We start from the raw sequence: 26,112 nt of genomic DNA, 5'->3' as shown, positions 1-26,112 counted from the left end.
TTCCTCATTTAAACTGGCTGTGAGATTTGACATTTAATTAAACGAGTTAAGTATAACTGTTTAACTGTAGTGTAGTCTACAGTTACAGTGTGTTTTAGGGTATATTAGTTATGTTTTAAAGTAGAGCTGGGTTTTAATGACTTGAATTCTTGTACTGTGGTTGGTGGGTGATAGTATCATTGGCATATTAAAGGTGCGCTATGTAGTTTTAGGGAAAGACATTTTAATCAGAAGAGAAAGATCTTCATTGACTGATTTTTTAAATGCCTCAACAAACTGAATAAACAAATTGACCTTAAAGGACAACACAATTTCATACTGTTTTACTTTGTTTATATGTGGCGGACCCTGCCACCTTTCTAGCTTCAAACAGTGTTCTGGGGACCTTATATTCTTCTGAGAACAGCTTGTTTATTCAGTTATGGAGAAAATAAATATCTCTGAGTCTGTATTATTACCTCATTAATATTGTAAATATTAAAATGCATATTATATATTCATTCATATAACTGTGGAAGAGTAAATCTGAAGTTCATTTTTTTGTGATTGTGTGATAAGTGACAACTGAGTGAAAGAAGCTCCAGTGGCGCAATCGGTCAGCGCGCGGTACTTATAAGACAGTAACCTGCAGAGTGATGCCGAGGTTGTGAGTTCAAGCCTCACCTGGAGCAGAGATCTTTAACTTCTTCCTCATAACTACAAAGTGACGACTGCAGAAGAGTTTAAACTGACTTTGTATGCATATTTGTCTTCTTATATTAACTGCTGTCCTAATAATAAAAAATATCATTAAAAAACTACATAGTGCTCCTTTAAGGTTATTGGTATTACCCATTTCTTTGCTGTACATACTGTACATATATATCCTGATGTGCAGCAGGTGGTGTAGTCGTACGTAAATCTCATAAATCCACACACCAGATGTCGTTGTGTGTACTTCATTTTATTTATTACAAACAGCTCCACATCATTTATCTGCTCCAACCAGGGCCGGATTAACCGACTTTAGCGATTTACACTGAGCCAAAATGAAAAATACGGAATATGTTTTAATTGAAAAACACATTTAGACCTGAAAGCTAACCAGCCTCTGTGACCCCTGTGTGTATTAATGAAATGCAGGATCGTCATACAGTATAATACATCACAGTCCTTGATAACCATCCAGCACAGTGCATTATTCTGCTGTTGAGGATATGTTTCATCAAGAGACCATGAATATTTATTCTCTTAATCACAAGAAAAAGAAGAATTAAGAAGAAGAGTCTCTAGCTGTTTGAAATAATTTACTGTTTTCAATTAAGAATTAAAGAAACACAGAAGTGAGAAAGACAATCAGCAGGAAAACAACAAACTGAAAAAGCGGTCTGGTTATCAGATCACACCTAAAGAAACCTCACATCACAAACATAGTTCCTTTATTACTCCACAAGATGGAGCTATAAGGTAAAGGATGATGGTTAAACACTGTTCATTTTAACACCACAGGACTTTTGTCATGATATTCTGATGCTGGAATAGATATTGTATATATTTTTTCATTGCTAAAAGCAAAGCTCAACTGAAACTGCAGCCCTCCAACTCTTTTACACTGACACACAGGGATACAGACTTTAGGATAAAGTCAGTTATATGTTTGTGTGTTATATCACCTGAAGAAGCTTTAGATACAAAGGTCCATGCGGTCCTCATGGGCCTTTTTAATGTAACCAACCAGAGTGGTTAGTTATTTTAATTAGTTCCTGAGTTTTATTGTGCTAAACCCTCTGCACTTTTTAAAAAACTGTTTCCATACGATAACAGTGAGGATCAGAGACGGCAGTTTGAAACGGATAATCATATCCTTAATTAGGTGTATAAAAGCATCCTAAGGCATGAAACCCACCTTTTGCAACTCTCGCCTGTTTCCTGCCCTGGCTGATTATCCTTAAAGCTCGTTTCCTGCAGCTACGCATTGTAATCAGTTTTTACAAAAGGGAAGCAGTTCTCTGTATGTCCTGCACGTAATGTCACTCCCACTCAGCGTGCAACACAACAAAGAGCAAAGCAAATAGTGTTTAGAAACTGCATGTGGGCAGACGCTGGTGTGCATGTGTAAGCATGAGGGAATCAGCTTAAACTCCTGCCAGACATGAAGTACGACTGCAGCAGAATAATCTAAAACTGGAACAAAAATGCACCAAACCACCAGAGAAACTCGACCTGAGCACAGGCGGTTTCCTCCTGTCTTTACTGGTGACTCACCAGTATAGAAGCCGAGGCCCAGTCCCTCCCATGTATGGGCCCATTTCTTTTGCCAGTACAGCATCCTGTCCTGGCCTCCAGCAAGAGATTTTAAAGCGGCACGGCGGTGCTGCATGTAACCGAGCAACTTGCAACCGAACAGGCAGCGGGAGGAAACGCGGTCGCTCTGCTCAGCTCAGGAAACACAACACACACCCATGCACTCAACTCTTCTACACACCAGCACACGCACACAGCGTACACACTCAAACATTGCTTTTTGGCAGGAAGACTTTCAAAACACACCCGCCCTTTGAAACATTCCACATGGAAAATGTCATTTTTAAATGAAGCAATAATTAAAAGGTGTTATTGATAATATTCAGCCTCTAAATGAGGTGCCCCGTCTCGCACCTTCACTGGATTCACGTCAAAACACCAAAAAAAATGTGCAAACTGTAGAAACTGTTGATCGCAGATGCCACGTGATACCAACGGTGTTATACTTTGGGCTGAAAAACCTTGTTAGAAGCCGCTCCCTCAAAAAATTTAGACCAACCGTCAGTGAGCAGAAAACAAACAAACAAACAAACGCACAAAAATCCCCACAACCTCCCCCATAATGTTCATACAGTCCCTAATAATTCCTTTACTTCTTCTTATCAGAAGAGTAACCGCCAACTGCTGCTAACTGAGGCTGCCGTTGGCTAGTTAGCATAGTTAGCCGTGCATCTAGCGGTCCAGACTGGGAGCTTGTAGCACTGGGGAAGGTGTTTATACTGCTAGCATGGGAGCTTTGGGCCAGGTTGGCTGGTTAGCATGCTAACTTCAGTAGGTCATAATGTCAAAACTGTTATTTCTTCACATTGTGTTTCAACAACAATCTTACATATTGCACCTTTAAGATTCTGAGCACCAAACACAAATTAAAACCAGGAGATTAAATGAAAGTTTGATACCACGCTAATGCTACCGCTCCATCCAGCTACCCCGCTCCTTGTGTACTTCAGTCAGACATTATGGGGTCAAAGCTCCTCAGTGCCTGCAGAGAACAGAGGCAGAATCAAAGCAGCGAAGACGTTTACTGTATCTCTTTTGCATATGTGCACACACACATCTGTTTGACTGTTGGTGGTAAAGCTTGTGCACAAAACCAGATGCTTTTTTCCAAACAAGAGTTTCTTTAAGACATTTCTTTAACAGATAAACAGAAGACGTCACGTGACCGAACCTCGGCGTCTTCCTTTGTTGCCTTGGAGTGGAAGTCAAGTACGTGACGACACACTCAACATTCTTACTGTCCGCAGCATATCTGTGTTCAGCACTCAGAGCTATTGTGAGATAAAGCAACTGCCACGACATATTCTGCTGTAAAACCATAGGGGGGATGAACGTGAACTCCTTAAAGAGCAAAATGTGTGTTGCGAGAGGCGAACAGAAGATGTGCACACTTAACATGAAGATCCTTGTAAACAAATACATGCACTGAGAGTGTTTTTATGATTTCCTCAAGTGAAATCATGTGCAGGCTTTTTGGCACAACCAGAAACAACACGCTGCTGCTTAAAATGGTTGGACTTGTTATTGAGGTTCAGGACAGTGCAGCCACTAACCTGTGTTTCTTTATTTTCTCTATTGCCATAAGGCATAAATTACATAATTTATTTTTTCAGCTATTAATCACCACACCAAAAGTGAGAATCCATCTCTACCACACCCAGACACACCTGGCCAGGCTTGTACAGAGAACCACAGAAATGATCCTCCGTACTGAGCTGTACCCCGTGTGCTGTTTCTTTTCAAATGTGACGACCGCACTGTGGCAGTGACTGAACGTTGTGGTGAACGGTGGTGATAAGAGATGGTGGTCAGATGAACCCATCAGAGGTTGCTATTGGCTGTGAGGCGCTGAAGGAACAGGACACCGACCCCGCAGGGGAAACAGAGGGGCATGTGTCTGTATTTCTAAAGTATCAATGCACAATGTTTTCTACATAGCGAGCACATCAGACATTTGAAGCGTATATTTGGGGCCCCGGGCTGCAGGTTTTATGAAGAGCTATTCGTCAATCAGACCAAAACACTGAGATACAGAGAAGAAGAAGGGTGGGTGCTCTTGAGGAAGACAGAAATTACAGTTAATGTGTGTGTGCAGCATTTTAGTTCCTTAGGCATCTGACTGGAAAGTACCAGACTTTTACCTGTGTTACTCACTGAGCAAAACAAATGCATACTTCTAATTTAATTTAAAGGGGTACTACGTAGTTTTGGAGAATAAATTCAAACTCAGAATTTTAATATTTACAATATAGATGAGGTAATAATACAAACTCAGTAAATATTTATCTTTTCCATGACTGAATAAACAAGCTGTCTTCAGAGGTAAATAAGGTCCCAGAACACTGTTTGAAGCTAGAAAGGTGGCAGGGTCTGCCACATATAAACAAAGTAAGCATAAGCATAAACATTTTAGCATTATTAAGCAAATTTAAAGATAAAAAAAAAATCAGTGAATGAAGATTTTTCTCTTCTGATTAAAATGACTTCCCCAAAACTACATACTGCACCTTTAATGAGTGTGTTCAGCAGTGCAGTTCCTCAGGCATCTGACTGGAAAGTACCTAACTTTCACCTGCCCATGCTCATTGTCATCTGACAAACAATGGCACTTAGACCAAGTAATTCAGAGCAAACATTGAGCAAAACATGTGCATATTTCTAATCCAATTTAACTTGTTAAAGTAAACATGGCTGTCTGCGTGGGAACAATGGGACGTGGGGACTAAATGAACACCAGGTGACCAGCGAGGACTCAGACATCTGTGTCTGTCTGGCCCCTCCTGAGCACAAAGTTGGGCCAGTTTAAGATTAAATTATCATTCTTGATTTTTTTGACATCTTTCAAGATGTGTAATGTATAAAGCATGTTGAGCAGAGGATTCAGATTTAACTTGCAGCGATGAAGGCAGTTCTTCAATTTGCTGTCAAGAGTAAAAAGTGATTAATGTTTAACAGTTTAAATTAAAACTCACCCAGACACAGCGACAGGAGAAGGCTGGCAAAACCAGTGGTTAAAGAAAAAATACACATAATATTCATATTTTTATGTTTCAGTTACTTGAGCTGGTATTCTAAAATACTTAAACATTAATAAGTGAATGACAAAGTAAAGAAAACAAAAAGACAACAAATAGATAAAAACAACATTTTACAGCATAATCTGGATAATAGGCCATATTTGCACGCCGGCCATTTTCCTCAGACGTCACAGCGTGGGTGGGAAGCTCGAATCCTCAGATAATGTTACGCTGCTGTGTTCCAGGTTGCGAGTTGTACATATAAACATGGGGAATATGACAACTCGTCATTATTTCAACACTTCTTAATTGATTAGCAACAGAAAAAAAATGACAGAAATCTGGAGAAAATGTCATAATAAAACATATTTGACAACCCATTAGCTAACATTAGCATTCACCTACTTCCGAGTTAATATCACCGTTTGATGACATTCAGTACATTTCACTTTCAGACACCTGCGTGTCATGTCAGGGGAAAATGGCTGCCGTGTGAATATGTATTGGCATATTTAAAGGTGCAATATGTAAGAATTTTAGTCGACAACATTCAAAAATTACTTAAATCAATATAATGTAAATAACAGCTTTGATGTTATGACGTCTATTAGATATACTGAAGTTAGCATGCTAACAAGCTAGCCCCGGGGTGTTACGGTCCAAAGCTCTTGTGCCGGCAGCGTAAACACCAACACTCCTCCACTGCTCCAGAGTCCCGGTCCTGTCCGCTAGCTGCACGGCTAACTGAGCTAGCAGCAGTTAGATTACTTTGGCGATACGCTGCCCCCTATTGGGCGCCAATGTCAGTGTAGGCTACCTGCATCATCTGCCACTGCCGAGGGCTAAAGGGGCACAAGTGCTTTTTTTGTGTGTTATTAATATAGTTATATTACATGTAATATAACTATATTAGGGGACAAATAATATTTTTTATATTTAAAAAAAAAAGTTTTTTTTTTGGGGGGGGGGGGGGGATTTACACCCCTGTGACATTAGCTTGTATTCATTTTCTTCAGCAGCTGTTTGTGTATTTAATAACGAAAACACAGTGAACAGATGACACAACATTCAGACCAGATGGGACGTCTAGTCTTTGTCACTACTCAATTATGTAAAAGCTCATAATTACAACGAGCCCTCAGATTTTAACAGGATGCTCTCTGTTACCTGCAGGTGCTCGGTGTCACCGCTAGGCGGGGCTGTGAGGCCCAGTCAGTCGGTCCTCCTCGGTCTGTGTCCTGTCACCCAGCGGCGGCAGCAGCAGCAGCAGCAGCAGCAGCGGGGACAGACCGGGAGACGCTCCGCAGTCACACCGAAACTCTGAGCCGGTGCGGCGGGCGGACAGCCGCAGACGAGCCGGTGTTCTTCGGAGGCTTCACTCGGCTGCTTTCTGACATCTGTATGGGAACACCGCCCTCGCCAACATCTGGAGCTCGAGCCTGATAGTGACACTACTCTTCCTCGTGATGTGTGGCAGGGATAACTTATGAAGTGACCGGCGTGTGAGCATCTCACCGGGGGGGAGCCTTCGGGGCCGTGCCGTGCCGTGCCGTGCCGGGCTGCGGGAGCCGGACTCAGTTTGAAGGTGAGCGGGGGGAACGGTGCGAGTGAGACCGAGCCCGGTGCCTCACACACCGGCCGTCAGCGTGTGCGCACCTCGCTGGAGCGCCTCGCTGCCTGCACGGCGCTCTCAGTGCAGGTTTGCAGGGTTTCACCGGCGCTGCAGCACACGGGGGTCTCTGGGTGGGGTCTCACAGGGGGAGAGGGGGGGACCCATGGGTGACAGGTTATGCATGATGAGACTTTTGCACATGTGGACTGGCTTCAAGCCTTTCAAATTAAAATGTCATAATCTTGTGAAGCTTCTGGTCAGGTTCATGTCAGGCTGAAAGTGAGAGGAACAGGTGTGTGTGTGTGTGTGTGTGTGTGTGTGTGTCTGTCTGTCTGTCTGTCTGTCACACACACACACACACACACACACACATACACACCAACGGATTTTCTCCCTCTCATGGTTCATCCTGTTTCATTGATGCTTACCTCTTCTATGGAAGTCACCAGGGCTTTATCAGTATAGATCCAGTGAGGTGTGTGTGTGTGTGTGTGTGTGTGTGTGTGCGTGAGACTGAGAGAAAAGGAGGGAGAACATTCAGTACCTTGAATCCCCTCTATACTCTACGCTCTACAATGCTGTAGTAAATCAAGTCAAAAGTGCATGCACATACGTTACATGATGCACACACTCCCACACACACTCGTCCAGGTTCTAAGAGAGATGAATGGGTTCTGGATGCTCCAGGCTCCGGTGCTGCTTAGATGGACGAGGGCGCTTCGGGTTGCTGGCTGGGCAGAAATCCCACAGAGACAATTAAAGCAGTGACCCGTGTCATCAAGGATTTGCTTTGGCTTCCTGTTAGGAAAGATGGTAGGAAGCAGACTTTTGGGCCAGATGGCAGGAGCACACACACACGCACGCACGCACACACACACACACACACACACACACACACACACACACACACACACACACACTCATGCAGCACACACACCTGGAACTGTAGAGTTACTGAGGGAGACCGGATTAGTGGCCAGTGTTTGACCTGCAGTGCTCAGCTGTACATGGAGGCTCAGTGTTGAGTTAATGAGGAGTTAATTGTCACACACACACACACACACACACACACACACACACACACGTTTTTTTTTCTCTGTAAGGACCTCTCAGACTCTAATCTTCTACCCATGTCTCACTCTTTTATGTCATTATGAGACATTTGTTCCACCAAAATGAATAAAAGTTACTTCCGGCGAAGCAGCGATCATTTTATAATCCGTTTTTGTTTCATTAAACACTGTCCTGTGTCGGAGCGCCTTGTTGCTGACATCAAGAAATGTAAAGGACGATGTAGCCACAGAGAATGGCAGCTGTTGATTTGGTGTTTTACTTTGAAAGGAAAAGTCTTTCAGTAACCGTGAATTTGCATTGTGGGAAAGTATGTTGAACGTTGAAAACTGAAATATCGTCTGCAAAACAGACTTTTCTGTAGCATTCTGAATGATACAGGCTGCACTTCTTGCTGTATATTCACAGTGATGAATTGTTTTTCACTAACTAAATCTCCAGTTGTTTTCTGTTAGGAACCAAATGGAGGTAAATGAGTTAGCAAAATGTTAAAACATCTCATTTTGGCAACAATTTTAGCTGCAACTGATGATTTTCATTACCGATTCATCTGCTACTGTTTTTCTCGGTTAATGTGTTGTGAAGCAGAAGACGACAGTTACATCTTTTTTTGTCTGACCTACGAACAGAAGATCTTTGGGTCTAGGCCTGCAACTAGTTATGTTCTATTATGTTATATATTTTCATCATCGGTTCATTATTTTCACGATCAATCAATTCTTTATTTAGTCTGTAAAATGTCAAAAAATTGGGGAAAATGCTCATCACGATTCCCCAGAGCCCAAAGCGACGTCTTCACATGCTTCTTTTGTCCAATCAAGAGTCCAAAACCTAAAGACTCTTCATTTACTGTCATAAATGACAAAGTAAAAGGAGCAAATCATCACATTTAAGAAGCTGGAACCAGGAAATGTTTGACATTGTTGCCTGAAAAATGACTGAAAGATCAATTGATTGTGAAAATTAGAGCCAGATTGATGCATGATGATATTGGCCTATCACAGATATACTGTATCAGTATCGATGATGCAGAAAAAAGTTCTTAGCATAATTTTTTAATTCCCAGTAAGTTTACTGTTTCAGTGCACTGGTGTAACATCCTGCCTCTGTTACGTATCTTTGTGTTTGATAACTAAATTTGAGGTACCATTGCAAAAAATGTTCACTGACCAATATCAGAATCTTTTACTTCCTACTATCGGCCCTAAAACTCAATCTAATCAACATAGTTGGAAAATAATTGTCTTTCTATCAACTAATCAATTGATCAACTAATCGTTGCAGCTATTTTCAGGTCTAAAACCCAAAGATATCCAGTTCACTACAAACATTACATGAGAAAATCCTCTTATTTGAGAACTGCCACTAGGTCATATTTAGTCTTGCATAGCCACACTTTGTCTGTGTGCTTGAGAAAGGGCTGGCTGAACCCCATATCTTTCTGGGATAGGGGAAAAAATCCACAATTGTTTCAATCACACTTCCTGTGAGTTGGAAAAGGTCTTATTTGGTATTTCTGGCACGAGAAATCACACTTAAAGTCCAAATTATCCTTTAAGCTGAGCCCAAATTAGGTCTTAATGATTTTCAGTGTTATCTGTGAACTTACAAGCATCGTCACATGTGAAAATTAGCTCTGCTTTACAATATTAAAACATGTCCTGACTGTGACGGAATTGAAATCACAACTGACACATTCACAGCCTCACACAGTCTGAAGACAAAAGTAGAACACACACACACACACAGCTCTAAGCAGGAAGCTGTCAGCAGCCTTGGTAGATGTTTCATCTGGTGTGAACTGTCACTCTGTCTGTGAGTAAGTGTAAATACGGTAGGTGTGTGTGTGCACGGTGGCTTTTTGCAGGTGTGTTTTTATCTATTTGTGTCTTCTGTGTTCAGCGTGTTTGAACAGGTTTGATAGAAAAGAAGCGGCAGCGACAACAGCAGCTTTAATTCTCTGTGAAGTGAAATGCATCTTCCTGTTTGTACGGGTGGATCAGGGTAAAAAAACTGGTTTGGTTTTTTACAGGAGCCCTCCAGCATTCTCACAATGCATATTTCATGGCAGTTTGCCCATGAGTGGTTCTTCTCCAGTACCCACAAGCTGCACTGTTTATCTTTCTTGTGTTTTCTGCTGCTGCTTGTCACTGCACAAGAAGCTCTTTCATCTAAAACACGCCTGTCAAGATATTTAAATAGAATTTTTGCCTAAGTTACTTTAACAAAAGCAGGAAACAGCAGCATGTAGAGCTAAAGGAGACGTTCTCGATATCTTACTCGACTTTTAAATAGCTGCCGTATTCAGATTTTTTTTTAACTCCTTCGGAACATAGTCCGTATCCAAAGCAGTGGTACCATTTTGGTCGTGTTGCGTTCATGTTATAAATAAAACATGTTATAAATTATAAATAAAACACTATGACTAGTGTTTTTCACAGTTTTGTTGATATTTTATAGATTAAACAATTAATCGATTCATTGTGAAAACAATCAGCAGACTAAAGGTGCAATATGTAAGAACTGGCCACCTCTCGAACTCCAAAGAAAAAAAGCGGAGCATATCACGAGAAGTGCTAACTGCTGCTCCCTGTGGCTGCCATTAGCTAGTTAGCTCAGTTAGCCATGCAGTGAGCAGTCCGGACTCATGGGCTAGCTGGTTAGCGTGCAACAATGCTAGCATGCTAATGTGCTAACCTAAGCTTGGCAACAGTAACCATTGTTCCTGCTGAACTTCAGCACATTGGCATCGTCGCTGAAAGTGTGTTAGCATGCCGACATTAGCTCAAAGCACCGCTCTGCCTAAGTATAGCCCCACACAGTGGCTAGCATGGCTGAAGGCTCTATTTCTGTGAATCTAGCAGTGCAACGCAGGTTGCAGCCGTGCAGAGCTCGAGGAACACTCTCTGACTAGGCTTGTTAAAAAGAAGATGGCGCCCCAGACATTTCACCTGGTTGCCTGATGATCTTTGGATGAAGATACCAGGAGAGGATGGACGGTCCTGAGGGCATTATTAGGCAGAGAGAGAAGTGTTGTGATGATATTTATTTGACTGTGACCTTTTCCAAAGTCTCACACATTGGTTGACACATGTTCAGCAGAAACTGATCAGAGTAATTCATCAGAACTGAAAGTTTGCAGAGGTGTCTGTGGTTGTTCTGCGACTATCTGTTGTGCGTAATTGTGGTTTGATAGTGACGTCATCACTGCAGTTGAAGAACATAGGCGCTACCTTCAGATGGTGTCTATTGACAGAGATATCAAACCGTTGCAGGTGAGGAAGTCTCCTCAGTGCACCCTAGGAAAGGTTCAATCTATTTTCGCAGTGCAGTGTGTGTCAGGACTGCTGTGTCCACCGGAGTCCAATGTCTTTGCGTCCCCTGAAAGACCAAATGATCAAGATATGAGCTGATCCCTAACAGTCTGGACAGAGTTTCTTTAATTCTCTCTTCTCTCTCTTTCTTCCTTTTCCCCACATATCATCATCACACTGTATCAAAGCCAGAGTGGCCCTATCAGCATGGCAGATACAGTACATCTGTAGTGAGGACATACACTCATGCTATTCTTACTATACAGATCACAATAAATGAAAAACCAAACATCAGATCATGATAGTTAAGGGATATTTTTAGTAATCTGTACTCAGTACTATCTGAGATAGAAACATACATTTGCAGATACTAATCTTTGCATCCCGCAGTATTATTTTAATCTGACGTCTGCTCCCCACTGTGTCGCGGCTGGTTTAATTTTCCTCCTCCATCCTAGAGATGGAGACAGAAATAGAAAGGCTATAGAGTCGATGAGTGAAAACAGCACTGTACATCAAATAGATTGTGGAAAGTTAAAGTGAAGGATCAGTGTTTGGACAGATGGGTCACTGAGAGGTCAGGGGTGGATCACCGAATTAAGGGTTGATGGGATAAGGCTGATGAAAAATGTCCAGATGTACCGTCGTGCACTTACTTTTAAATGTCCATCTTTTCAATCTTTTCCATATGCTTGGTTGAAGCTGCATAAACAGGTTCACTGAGGAACACGTGAGAATAGATGAAGACCTGACTTGACCTCGGTGGGAAAGAAGCTTCTGAATGTGTCAACTGAAACTGGTGGCATTTAAGAAAACTATTTAATATGTATTTGTAACCACTAATGGTTGTACAGTATAACCACCATGGACCACTTATTTATACATTTATATATATATATATATATTTATGGGTCATTTATTCCGGTCACGGTCGATAGATGCGCCTGTACAATAATATTGAACCACTTCAGGGTTTCCTGAGGAAATCGGTGAGCAGAGTTGGTCTGCACACTGTGGGCTCATGTTTGTGTCTACCTTTTAGCTGCTTGAAAAAACTCATTAAGTTTTATTTTCTCCTGAAATGGCCACACGCTGCTCTGATAAATTACTGCAAAGTGAACCTGGATGTTGTCTAACACTTTTGATTTGATTGATTGTAAAGATAATTCTTTTCGTGCGACTGATGAGTCAGTGTGAACCATAACCTCTGATCTAGCTATCTTCATTAGCCATTTATGCATCGCTTTTAGCTAAATACTTACATTTCATTCAATCATATCAACCCTTTTCTGTTAGCCTACTTTTATCTAACCGTTTCAGCTCAAAAGTTTTGAGTTGATAAATTAACAAACTGTTTGTTGTTTTCATTATTCATTACGGGAAAATATGGAATAATGCCCGTCTTATCCATCGCTGAGATTTTGTCCGTTAAGCTTTTCCGAGGAACCCGTCGTCTTTTTGGTGAACTTGTAACAAAAAGCCTGGATGAATAGCAAACTGCCTGCCAAAAAGGAATTTTAATCTGCCCATTATGTGGCATATATTATACTCTCCGAACTCTCCTTCAATGTCCATCTGATGACAATCCTGTCCCCGGGCCAGTGTTCTCCTGAGAGACTCCAGACTTCTCCATGAAGATCCTCTCTGTTTCTTTCAAACCACAATTATGACCTCCATTTTCCCTCAAAATATTCTTTTCAAAGCCAATCCTCTCTCTCCCCACTATCGTCCCCTATGTGGCATCTGTGGGCAATTACCATTAAGTTTTTCATACAAGGCCAGCCAACAGAGGAAGCTGTTGTATTGGAGCGCGCAGCACGAGTCTGCTGGCTGCGTAGACGGGCGGCAGGAAGGAGGGATGGCGGGAGGGATGGATGGCTGCTGAGGAGGTCTATTCATGTCTCCAGGCGAGGCCATACTTGAGTAGACACTTATTGTGACGATGACCTTCCTGTCACCATGCAGCCGACACAAAGCGGCTTCGTACGAGGGTCAGCTGAGCGGCTCCCTTTGTCTCTCGTCCTGCCTGTCAACTCCTCACTCAGTCTCTCTTTCCACGTCTGTTTCTGTTTTACTACGGGATTTAATGTATACTTGAATTTTCTGTATATCACACACCAGCCATCCATTCTAGAGCGACAGATTTAAGCAGTTTAACAAGAGGGCAGAGCTGCAACGATCTGTCAATTAATAATAATAATAATTAATTAATAAGCAACGTTCAGCAACGTTTGCTGGTTCCAACTTGTCAAATGTAGGATCTGCTGCTGTTCCCTGTCGTTTATGATAGTAAATAAAGAGTCTTCTGGTTTTTGTTGGATGAACAAAAGAAGCAATTTGAAGTTGGCCTGGAAATGACTCTTTACTTGACGTTCCCTTGTGCTTTCTATCACAGATTTGGCAGCTCACTTGTGGAAAATTGTTTGTAGGCATGGCTCATCTTATACCTTTCTCCCCCAGAGTGGATGTACTGAATTTTGGAAAAGTGTCATCACAGGAGCAAAAGAAATGTCTCCATGCGTCGGCAGGTCTGTTGCAGTCTGATCGACGAGGCTCAGATTCGCCATCAAAGGCACATTTAGAGAAAACACTGGATTCGTTCACAGCTGTGGGAGCCCGTGAGAGCAGGACAATGCCGGTTTAAATCCGTGGCTAGAGATGACTATAGTGGGAAAGTCAGTAAACGGTGTTTTCCACTCTTTCATCAATACTGTGCCCTTGAGAAACTTCCAGTGGATCTGTTCAGAAATCAGTGTAAGACTGTGTGAATTTGAGGGCAAACCTGTCTCATAGAAATGAATTTTTTTGAGCTACTGCACGAGGTAACACAAGCAAAAACCTTCCTTCCTACTTATTTCGATACCACACATGTAAAATGACACAATATCTTCATTCCACAGCATCAGACGTACCAAAGCAATAAAAAACTGATCTACAATCAGATTCACAAAGGTGTTGATGGGTGGTCAGTTTTTTGACTGTCCAGCCAAATGCGTTAAAGGTAGAACAATACGTACTGTTCAAGTCATTTTTATGTCTTAAAAATCATGACCAATAATTTGACCTGTGACCCTAAAAATGCAGATTTTCTGGCTTCCTGTTCCTGAAAAACATACATAATTTGTTGGTTTTTGGCGGGATTTTAAAGCTACAGCAATTTTTTCATCACTTTTTCTCTGAGGAAGAACAAGAATGAACTAAACTACTGGTTTATGCCTTTGTAGGGCACTGCGCCTCTGACTTTTTACATTTTTCTTTTATACTAGTATTGTATCAATGTTTAAAATTCTGATATCGGCTGGTTTCGTTCCACCTGATCAATATAAATCTGTTCACTCTTCTTTTAGCTCTTTTTTGGTCTCCACCAACTCCTAATACAATAAAATATCTTGCTCTTTAGCTGCTAAATGCTCCACTTTGTTCACCAGCTGCTAACTTCTTTTTGTTTGTCAGCTGCTTGGTGTTGATCACGTAGCTTAGCTGTAGTTACAGGAAAGGAACGCCTATGAGAGCAGTGAACCAGAGCAGTGAAGCTGACGCTGTGTAATCCATTGTTAACATGAAAATATGGGTTATTGCTGTTTTATCATTAGATAAAGATTGTGGTTTGGAGTGTCAGTAAAATAAACACATGCTGTCTTGGGCTTCAAATAATAAGACTTTTTCTTTTTTTTAACCAAAACCACAGAAACCATAACCATGCTCTTGTTGCCTCCAGCAGACTTTCCATCACAGTAACAGATATCGAAGGGGAATTAGAACATTTGGCATTATGTGGATAAAAAAATGTAACGTGGGTGGCACAACATTTCTCGTGTGATTTCCAGAAGACAGGGCTGACGAGGGAGATTTTGCTTTGGCATCTTTCCTTGGATAGATGTATTAATGAGGATTGCGTAATTCTGAGTGGTTTCTGAAAGAAGGGTGTTCAGAAAATTGTTTCCCAGTGACTCACAGGGCTACAGCGTTCCTTATTCTACAGATGCAGGTCGATGGAGTCCTCCACTGTTATCCTTTTGGCTGATAATTGATTTTACGGGCATAAGCACGAGGGTGATAATGCCTGTAAGTCCGTAAACAGGACACTGTGGCTATACTGATCACTTTTGATCCGATGGTCATGCTAGACTTAAAAACATGGTAGTGCTTATATAGACTTTAAAAAGACTTGACCTCTATTATGAAAACCTCATAATTATAAGTTTAGTTTGCCCTGTTGTGTAACAAAAGTGTTGGAGTTCTGCCTTTTCTGTGTTCTTCATTGAAGCTCTTGTAGTTCTTGGCAGAGCGGCCAGCAGCCCGAAGGTCGTACATGGACTCTGACAAGGATGCACTCTCTCTTGCAGAGCAGTGGTGTAGAAGTTTACCTCACACATTCTCTGTGAGGTCCGTTAAACATGCCGTATTGTACAGACGTAACTCTGGTGTCGTTCTGTTTGCACCTCTAATATAATCTGTAATCCCTGGTAAATCTCCTCAGGACATTGGGAACTTGAGGGCACTCTGGCCTCAACTGCTCTTCAGCACAGGAGGGTAGTTAATGCTGAGAGGAAAAGAACGAATCGCCAAGTAAAATTGTGGCATCAGAAAGGAAATGTTTTAAAAGACTGTCATCCCAGTTACAGTGCATTCATTTATATGCAGGGCAACACCCAGTTTTAAAAAAGGAACAGGGAAAAGGAGCGAGTTTAATACAAAAGACTCAGCTGCGAAGTAAAAATAGCATGTGTGAACCTGCTTTTACTCTTTTATGTCACTGTCACTGATTTGCACGAACGCTGTGTCAGCACAGGTGTAGCTGTCATAGGAAGGAAGGGTAGGAAAATAGAAAACAAAAATGCAAACAGTACGCAGAAACAAAAAAAGAGTGAGAGCGACAAAGATTATGAAGCATATAAAAGAGCACCAGAAAAGACAGAAAGAAAGTTCACATTTCTGTTAACTTGTGGTGAGAAAATGGAACTAGCACACCTTCAGGCAGCCATGTTGGAGATGCTAAATGTTAGCAACGTTGAATGACCATGGTTGCTCCGAGAGTTTTGTCAGAAAAGAATAAATTTGCTGCTTACAATCATTTTGCGCTAATTTAGAGTGTGTTTCCTAGCAGCCTCTTGGCTAATTAGCGAGCTATGAAAGCTTTTTTTAGGCTAAGCTAACTGTTCTCACACTGAAGCTCTTTTTGGACTACAACTGTTGAAATACAGAAGGAATTGTGGGACTAAAAGAAACAAAAAAATCAACAGCAAAGTTCACATTTCTGTTAACTTCTGGTGAGAAATTGGAACTAGCACACCCTCAGGCAGCCATGTTGGAGATGCTAAATGTTAGCAACGTTGAGTGACCATGGTTGGTCCGAGAGTTTTGGCTATTTTTTGGCTGAAAAGACTTTGTGAGTGTGTTTGCTAGCAGCCTCTTGGCTAATTAGGAAGCTAAGAAAGCTTTTTTTAGGCTAAGCTAACTGTTCTTACACTTCTTTTGGACTACAAATGCTAAAAGATGGAAGGGATTGTGGGACGACTGTTAACTGTGTAGCTGCAATAAAACAAATCTTTCAGTGCCTTAACCACCATCACACAAATGTTTTATTTTGACGTACCTCATTAGCATTTCATCATCATTTAGAAAAAATAATTAGCATACAAATCGTGCAGCATTAACGTCAGATATATTTCTCATCTTTCACTCTCCGTGCCTCTTACGTTTTAATCCCTGTTACTCTTCCCCTCCCTCTTTCATCTGCTCGTCTTCCCTCACATCATCCTGCCGTCTCTCCTGTCACCAGCTTCTGCTTTATAAAAGACTAGACTGTCAGGCAGCAGCCAGACGTCCTCTCTGCTGAGAAAACTCAGCTCTATCCTCTTAAGTCTTATACTAGCGGAGGAGCTGAGAAACCATTATACTCTCTCCAGTGGCATTGTTGGCAGCTGAATGAGCCATGAGGTGTTGGAGCATTCGGAGTGATGAATGGCAGTTGCTTGCTTTTCTGTTCGGGAATATTTTTTTCCTATTAAATCATTTCTGCTGCACTGCTGTGCAGCTGCCAGTTATTTCTTACTGTTTAACCTGACAGTGAATTAATCAGAACGTGAAACGATTTCACCCACAGACATGTTTTTCTTGCTTTGACAATTTGATCCAGCTATTGAAAAATACTGTAGAATACGGATGTTTTCTGAGGCGGACCAGAAAACCTAAAGCCGCTATAATCAATACTCGCGATTATCATATTAACAATGGATCAAATGACTCAGTGTAATGTGAAAGTGGTCGTCTGTAGTGACAAACCTGCAGGTAATTATTACCCAACTCTACGATTCTCTTCAGTTCTACGGGCCATTATAGCGTCTTTCAGCTCATTGTTTTGGTTGTATGGCTCATTACTTTCCTGTGTTCAACAAAAGGAAATGCATTTCTTAAGAAACACCACCGCTAGCATGGGAGGGAAGCTCACTTTCTGAAGCACTATCAAAACAAAATCAGGACCAATAGTGAGGACGTTGGCCTACCAGGCGTTGGGCCAGCTCTGTGAAATATTTTGTTAAATGCCGTATGACCCACTAACGTTATCCACTCTATAGGCTAAACAGCTTGCATGCTACAAACGTTAGCTAAATACGCTCTGAAACTTTCCACCTAGAACAATAGCATAAATAGAGCTGTATGACATTCATTAATCAGTTGGCTAATTTGTTTATGCTAACTTCCCGTGTCCAACGTATATTCCAGACCGAACAAAAAAACAAACGAAAAAAATGAATGAGATCAGGGAGGTTCCCACAGGAAGCAGTGGACTTCCAGCTGACTCATTCATACAGAAATCTATGTGTAAATGAAGCATTAAACCCACTGTGTGCTACCTGCCCAGCCGTAAGTAACTAGCTGGTGAACGTAGCAGAGCAATTAGCAGCTAAAGAGACTTTTCACTCAGAAGCTGGAGGAGACCAAAACAGAGCTAGAAGTTGCTGGAGAAACTCTTTTTTCTAACAAGTTTACAGCAGCATAGTTAAGAACAGACGCAGAAAAGTGTCTGAAGTATCTAAAAATCTGTTCAGGCCACTGTCACCTCACAGTACAGTAATGTTACACAGACTGGTGGAGGGCTACAATCACTGTTGTCTCTACAGCTTCACCAGAGCTCAGCTTACCCTCATGGCTCGGAGACATACAGGTAAACTAATGCAGATGTTTGGCACAGCAGACAGGCGGACCTGCCTACTCACCCCATGCATAGAGGTATGAATTAACAAGCGCAAACATGCATGCGTATACACACTTATGCACACATCGTCCTGCAAGCCCACACAGTGAAACTATGCAAAATGGGTGTCACATGTTGTTTAGACATGCATGTGCGCCGTAAACCGTTTTTGATCGAGACAGAAAACGCGTCTCTTCCACGTCCATTTCCCTCCACACAGTGTGGTGTTGTTTATTTTCTCTGCAGCAGTGGACTTCCTGTTGTTTCTTCTCTCCTCGACTCGGTGCAGCTTTTTTTTTTTTTTTTGCTGCTCACTTTCTACCTTACATCCCCTACCAACGTGACATTCAGTCCTTTCTCTGATTTTTTCATCTCTCTCCATCTGTTGTTGTATTTTTCTCCTCTCTCTGCCTTGGTGCAGACAGTTTGAGGCTGGAGGCCTGAGTTTTATTGTCATTATTATCATGTTAACACTGTGGTGGAACATTTCCAGCCATAATGAAAGCATACAGGACTTTTGAATGCATATATAATTTTTTTAAGATCGTGACAGGTGCCAGCAACGGTTGCCTTGAGGTTTAATTTGATAGCACTTTTTTTTTCTTGACTCGTCTTCCTGTGCAGACTGCTTCCACAGAAAGGTGTGGGTGTGGAGTGAAGTGCAGTCGGTCGGTCGGGGGCTTTGAATATTCTGTGATTTCAAAAGCTGCTTTTCCCCGAGGCCACGTGTCAATCTACAGTAGGAAACACTTGATAGCCTCAGCCAATCCTTTCATCATCTTTTAATTGATTCACCAGGAGACATTTGTCACTGTTAGAAAGATCGGAGACTTTTTGACTAAGCAAAACCAGGAGTGGAGGAACGTGAGCCTTGGTTTCAAGGTGCCAATTAAATCTCCCCTGCTTACACAGCTGAGTAGAGACATGATCGCCCTCAGAGGAAGACAAAGCATGTAGGCCTGACCTCTGATCCGTCCTGATTGTCTGCGCTGCTGTTTATCTCTGTGTAGTTAAGCAGCTTTTTTTGTGCTGTTCCCTTTTGTATTAAGGCCAAAGGACATTCAACCAGAGGAGAAAAACATGTTTCTTAAGCGTATAGGCTTCGTGTTCAGTTCAGCCGTATCAGCTGCAACTGCAGATTATTTTCATTTACAGTTAATCTGGCAGTTAGTAAAAGGGGAGCGCAAGGGGGATGTCATCAGATGTCCTGGTTTGTCCTATCAAAAGTCCACAATCCAAGGATATTCAAGTTACTATAACATAAGACAAGCAGAAGCAGCATAATTTCACATTTGGGAAGCTGGAACCATTAAATGTTTGCTGGCAGCTTCACATGCTGGCAGCCATGTACATAAAATTAGTTTTATGTGTCTGGAGGCTTTGAGTGTCACTCAAATGGTTGGTTTTACCTCTGTTTCTATTCACTCTCTGAGTTTCCACGGTTATTCCAGTTGTTTCACTATTACCTGAGGATAGTGACCGGGGAAAACAATGCCTCTTCCTGTTTTGACTGTGTAATGGCAGACGCACTTCCGTTGTGCCTGAATAGGACCTTAATTTTGCGGACGGTGTCATTTCTCTACAGCTAATACACTGTGCAATCAGTATTTACTTCGGAATGACAAGCAAGCAAAAATGTTGTCTATTGCCATGCAGCATAGATAGCGCTGAAATGAATCTGAACATCCTTGTATTTATACAAATTCAGCCTGCCTTGCTAACATTTCACCGCTGCCTGCGTTCATGTGTTTAATCTGCCGTGTTTGGGACCAGATGAGCTAACTGAATTGTGCATGAGTTTGTCTCGGGCAGCCTTTTGCAAATATTTATACATACACAGCACAGTTTACTTACATTTATGATGTAATCTGCTCCTTATGGTGTAAATATTTCATACGCCTCATCATTCATTATTCACCGGCACATCACCGGTCGCAGGGGAACCCCATATGTTACACCGCTGTATGACTTCATAAACAACCTCAACAACGCACTTTTGGTCACGTAAGATCCAAAGACACTGGGACAGGTGTACGGACTGGGTTGTGGATGATGACATACTGTATTACAACCAGCCCGATCAACCACGATCGCAGCTCTCGTGTCTGTCGTGCTGCAGCAGGCAGGAGTGAGTGGGATGAAAAGGTTGCAGGTTGCGGCACACAAAGAATTAGTGATCTACCTCAGAGCTAATCTTTGTTCAGTTAATGCGAGCGCCTTGGAGGGAAAACCAAGAAGATGACAGCTACAACTTGCACAATTACTGATCATTGCATAACAAGTTCCACACACTGACCGATATTACATAGCAGCACTTCATAACAGACCACAATTTAATCTCGCTAGCTCGCAATCAAACATTAATAGAACAATAAATTCATATTGACTGTAAACAAATGAAACCACCGATGGAAAGACCAGATTGTATTTGAGTGTGGACTGTTGCTGATGCTTTACAGGAGAGGGTACAGGGCACTGTTTTTACTAGTAAAATGGATTCAAAGCCTTTGAGAATTTCTCACAAAGGCAGATGGTGTAAGGATTGAAAAGCAGATGGAAAAAATGCTCATCCTCTACAGTGAAGTGAATGAGAAAACCGAGCGTCACCAGGGAGCGGGTAAAGGGATACAAGGCTTTCAAAGGCCTTTGTGTGACAGGAGGTAAGAGGGGTCTCGGAAAATATGGTTTTAATTTTGAGAAGCGATGACAAAGATAGTGACAGCTGTAATTTTAATGTATTATACTGATGTGTCACATTTGACGGTGTTGTTTTGTAAGTGTACTATACAATACCACATATACAGTAGATTTACATAGCAGCTTCCTGTGTGTTGTTTTGTGTGGCTGTAATCTGGCAGAACTTGTGTCGGCACCTCCGATTGACTAATGAACCGCTCGCTCTTGCGTCATCTGCGGCAAGAAGATGAAAGACGGACGCCGCAAGACAATCAAAGACGCGTTTAGACAGACGGACAGGTTTCAACTCATTATGACCCCGGGTGTCTGCGGATTTCGGAGAATTATCGAACCCTTTAAACTTCCCAAATCCCGTCCTCGCTTCTCCCGGGATGGGTGCAGGTAAATATCAGATGTCTCGTTGAATTCGTCTGCATAATGCCTGCAGATATGAGACGATTAGCAGGTTGTACTTTACTCCGTAGAGGATGTTGGCATGATTACAGGAAACCATTGATGACAATATAAAAGGGATGATAATGTGGAGTCACGAAGGTTTCAGGAAGTGAATAAGTCAAGTAGAATTTAAATGAAATATTGGCCGTAAAAGATCTCCTCTGTTCTCTCTCTTGATGCCATTTGTGATGTACAGTATTGCTCTCTGAAATAACAAACGTTCTGCTCCAGTTGTGGCAGATGTTTAATCATTTATTTGTGTTTGTTTGAGTAGGTAGCAGCAGATGACACACACATACACACACACACACACACACACACACACACACACACACACACACTCGCACTCACACACACTCATAACTACAGCAGGAGTATGCAAACAGAAAGGAAATGACCTGCTGTGTTATGACTGTAACATCTGGCCCAGGTCCTACGGTGGGGGTGGAGTGTAAAAGCACACACAGCATAACTCACAGTTAATCTATGTGACCCACTCATGCTTTGTTACATCAGAGCAAACAGGATGATGGATTTGCCCGTGAAGAAGGATCTGTAGATCGTTCTGTAGGGCACATGAACGCTCCCGATGTGTTTCTTTATGTCCAAACGGGTTTTGATGTAAGGTACGGTCACAAACAGGAAGTAACACATTCTGATTTAAGAGGAAAATACAAACAAAGACATATTAGTGGAGAACGTGAGTCTGTTATGTGCAATTTAACAAGCTAACAGTAGCTATGCTGGCCTTTTGAATTGATGGCAGTATAATTTCAACAGGTGGCCAATTCTTACATATGGCACCTTTAAAAGTACAGATTTGACATTCGGAAAAATACACTCACGCTTGTTGAGACTTAGATAACAAGATCATTACCACTCTGACATTTGTACAACTTATATAAAGCAGCAAAGTAGCATAGCTTAGCATAAAGACTGTAAGTAGGGGGAAACAGCTAGCCTGGTTCAAACTACTGTACAACTTCACAACAACAGATGAAATACTGTCCTGAATGTATTATCTACACGTGTTTCAATTGTTTATTGGATTGTTGGTCAGATAAAATCTATTTGAAGGCATCACCTTGAGTCATTGAGGAAACATGCTTTAAAGGAATCAATCAGTGCAGTGTGCTTACCCATGTTACGTTCAAGACCTCAGCTTCACCTGAAGCAGGCAACTTTCTGTAAAACTGCAGTCGGTCAGTTCCCATGACCACGACTTCTGCAAGTTGCAAGCACCATCCTGGAGAAACAGCATTAACCTGAAAGTTAAAATTGACCCACGGGTGCTGTTGAGCAGGTCGTAGTGCCTATTAGAGCAGAACAATGTCTGTAATGATGTTCGAACCTACCTGGACTGTCTGAGAATTAATCCGCTGTGGAGTCCCCGACCAATTAACTTGGACGTGCTCTGGTAATTGTCAGTTTTACAGCACCTTCCTCTCGGAGAGAAGGGAAAAGAGGTTGACTCTTGACTCCCAATGTAACATTTACCTGTCCAATAAAAAGAAATATCTGGTTGGGCCTGAAATTTAGCAGGTATCTGGCTTGCACAGAGCCTGCACAAATGCAGCCAAAGTAGCCAAAGTTATAGGTCTTACAATAAGGAACAGATTTTGGTTGGCAGCTATTGTTGCTCGATCGCAATATCATACAGATTTGAGTAAATGGCTTTGGACAGAGTAATCTGTAAAAGATTCAAGGAAGCCAGACTCAGCCAAGCCTAAGAATTCTTTTAATCAGAATGTCAGGCTCTACAAAGCGTGTAATTATAGTGTTTAAGCCTGGTCACACCTGCATTTGAAATGCAATTTCAATGTTAATTCAGTTAATTCCAATAGAATGGCAGCGATTAGTGGATTAGCTCGCGGAGACCAAGTAAATGCACGCAACTTATTTGTGTCAAGTTGAACTGTGATGAACCTGATGGCGAGCCACCTCGACAGCGCTTTAGTCTGAGCCAGTGAAGAACCTGAGAGTTCAAAATGGAGGAAGCTATTGTAGATTTGTATCTGTGTTGCACAAGTTGCTTGTATTTCACCTCACCGTGTATAAATGGTGTATACCCAGCCCGACAAAAGAGCAGTGGGTTGCATGTAGTTGTAAGACAGGAGTGCATGGTACGAATGCATCTTTTGAATAACCTGTGTGAACTTATCATCCGATTAGCGACCGAGCTAAGCTAACAAGCTTTCTAACTGACCGTGAACAAGCGTGATAGCTCGCTCAGTTTTAGTTTTCTCTCAAATAACTCTTTATTGAATGAAATAGTGCAGAATGAACAAAAATGCTATTTCTATTGTGACTGACTGGCACTAACCTGGCTAGCAGGTGTGTTAGCAGTTAGCTGGCTACAGTCAATCATAGGCTAATTCAATTCAACAATAGGCTAATGAAGAATTTAAGTTTAAAACATTAAAATCTTGGCTAAAATTACCAACAGAATGTGAAGAAGTAACAGTTTTGATGTCATGTGCTGCAGAGATAGCTACTGAAGTTAGCATGCTAACCACAGCTAGTCCCTTTCCAAAGCTCCCTTGCTAGCAGCATAAACACCAACACTCCCGCAGTTCTCCGAGCTCACAGTCCGGACTGCTAAGTGAGCTCAATAGCTAACGAAAGCTACAGTTAGCAGCAGTTAGCGGTTACGCTGGTGATAGGCTGCCCCCCCCCCCCCCCTTGTTGTGATGATGAATTCGAGGTGGCTCGTTCTTTATTGCACCTTTAAGCAGCAGAGTAAATGAAAAAACAGAGAGAGAGAATAGAAGACAGAAAGAAAGAGAGGGGGAGGGGGAGAGGTCTGCTAGACATAAAGATGTAGTGAATATTAAAGCTTATCGACATGCAGCCGCAGTGACTCGGTGCCTCACAGACCAGAATTAGGGAGCAGTGTCAGGACAAGTCTTGCTCGGGTGCCTTTGTTTGATTCTGTCCCGGCATGTCAGGAACTGTCACCCTATGTGAAGAGGATCCAATTACGGCGCTGCGCTGTCGCAGTGGCCTATAGGCACATCAGGCTGCAGCGCTGCAGTTTCCTGTGATACTTCTTAGAAGGAAGCAGCTATCACCTGACACTACTGATGGTGTGAACCACAGCAGTTATCTCAGAATGCTTTCTTGTCAGCTCGGATTTTGATTTGATAAAACGGCAATTTTCTAATCTCAGTCCAAGTAGAATCAAAATAACATCATTGAAATCTTACAGGGGCGATATGTAGTTTTGGAGAAGAAATTCAAACTCATAATTTTAATATTTACAACATTAATGAGGTAACAAACAAACAAACTCAGAAATATTTATCTTTTCCATAACTGGATAAACAAGCTGTTCTCACAGGAAAATAAGGTCCCAGAACACTGTTTGAAGGTGGCAGGGTCCGCCACATATAAACAAAGTAAAACAGCTCCTTTAAAGCCCAGCAGCTGGCCCCGAAAGAACATTTTGGTGATCACAGTAACTTTCACTTCTTCCTCTTTGACAGTGAGTATCTCGGTGTCTGAGACTTCCTGCTGGGTTGCTGATGATCACAGTTACATCCCCGTCCAATCAGGACGTCTGTGGGCTGACAGCAGGGTACTGCCATGTGGTGTGCAGCACAGGGATTACATCCCCTAATCTGCCTGTCATGAAAACCCAACTAGAGAAAAAAAAAAGATAGAGATCCTGGTTCACGGAGTATCAAATGGCGGACGCTGGAAACAAGATGAAAAAGCGGCACAAAGCTGCTCTTCTTTAGCCGCATGGAGAACCGCAAGAGAACCTGATGCCTGCCACTGAAGCCGAGGCTGTCAAGTGAGTGTTCATGTACCGTTTGCGTTTGTGTGCACCGTGCAGGATGCTCGACTGCAGAAGTTACATCTGAGTGCCTCCTTGCTCCTGTCAGCGTGCACACAAACACCATCACCACCGCAGAATAAGCAAAGGATGTGGTTATGGATTGTTCTGGTGGAGGTTTCTATTTGCAGGGCTGTGTTTATCCTCTGTGACCGTAACAGAACGCGCTGGCTTCCACATGTGACCACAGGGAGACCAAAACACCGACACGGGCAGCTGAGAGGAGAAAGGAATTAAAGTCAAGTTGGTGTAACGTGGCTTTAGAGCTACATGGGTGTATATTTAAACGACAAACAGTGTGTCAACATATCCTAAAAATGAGAAATGAGGAGGATAATTCAACTTTACGTCCTGTCACAAGGTATTTGTTTAGTCGAGGTGCAGAGTTAAAGACACCGCGTGTATGTTTTCTGTCATTATCACGTCCTTCAAACCCTTCTGAGGGCATGTTAGCGGCTCTCTGAGGCTAACGTTTGATATTTAGCACTAACAACATAATCTGAGGCTGATGGGAATGTGACCTGATGATGACAGTAGCGGAAAAGTTAAAGGTTCACCAGAGTCATTAGGATTCATCCTCTGGGCACTACGAATGTATTTCCTAGCAGAACAATCATTGTCGAGACATTTCAGGAGAATAAGTGTGA

General features: G+C 42.1%; 1 protein-coding gene and 1 non-coding gene across 2 annotated transcripts in view; both read left to right on the top strand.

Moving 5' to 3' along the window:
• Nucleotides 1–577: 577 nt before the first annotated feature.
• Nucleotides 578–671, top strand: trnai-uau (transfer RNA isoleucine (anticodon UAU)). The gene is made up of 2 exons: nt 578–615; nt 636–671. It is a non-coding gene; the product is annotated as a tRNA-Ile (tRNA).
• A 5,884-nt stretch (nt 672–6,555) lies between these two features.
• rhbdf1b (rhomboid 5 homolog 1b (Drosophila)) overlaps nt 6,556–26,112 on the top strand; it is a 39,527-nt gene continuing 19,970 nt past the window's right edge. Inside the window, exon 1 of the mRNA XM_073490404.1 lies at nt 6,556–6,885. The gene's annotated coding sequence lies outside the window, so the exon portion shown is untranslated. The remainder of the gene's footprint in view (nt 6,886–26,112) is intronic.

The sequence above is a fragment of the Pagrus major genome, chromosome 20 (assembly GCF_040436345.1).
Source record: "Pagrus major chromosome 20, Pma_NU_1.0".
Lineage (NCBI taxonomy): Eukaryota > Metazoa > Chordata > Actinopteri > Spariformes > Sparidae > Pagrus > Pagrus major.
This window is presented reverse-complemented; position numbering and strand designations above follow the sequence as displayed.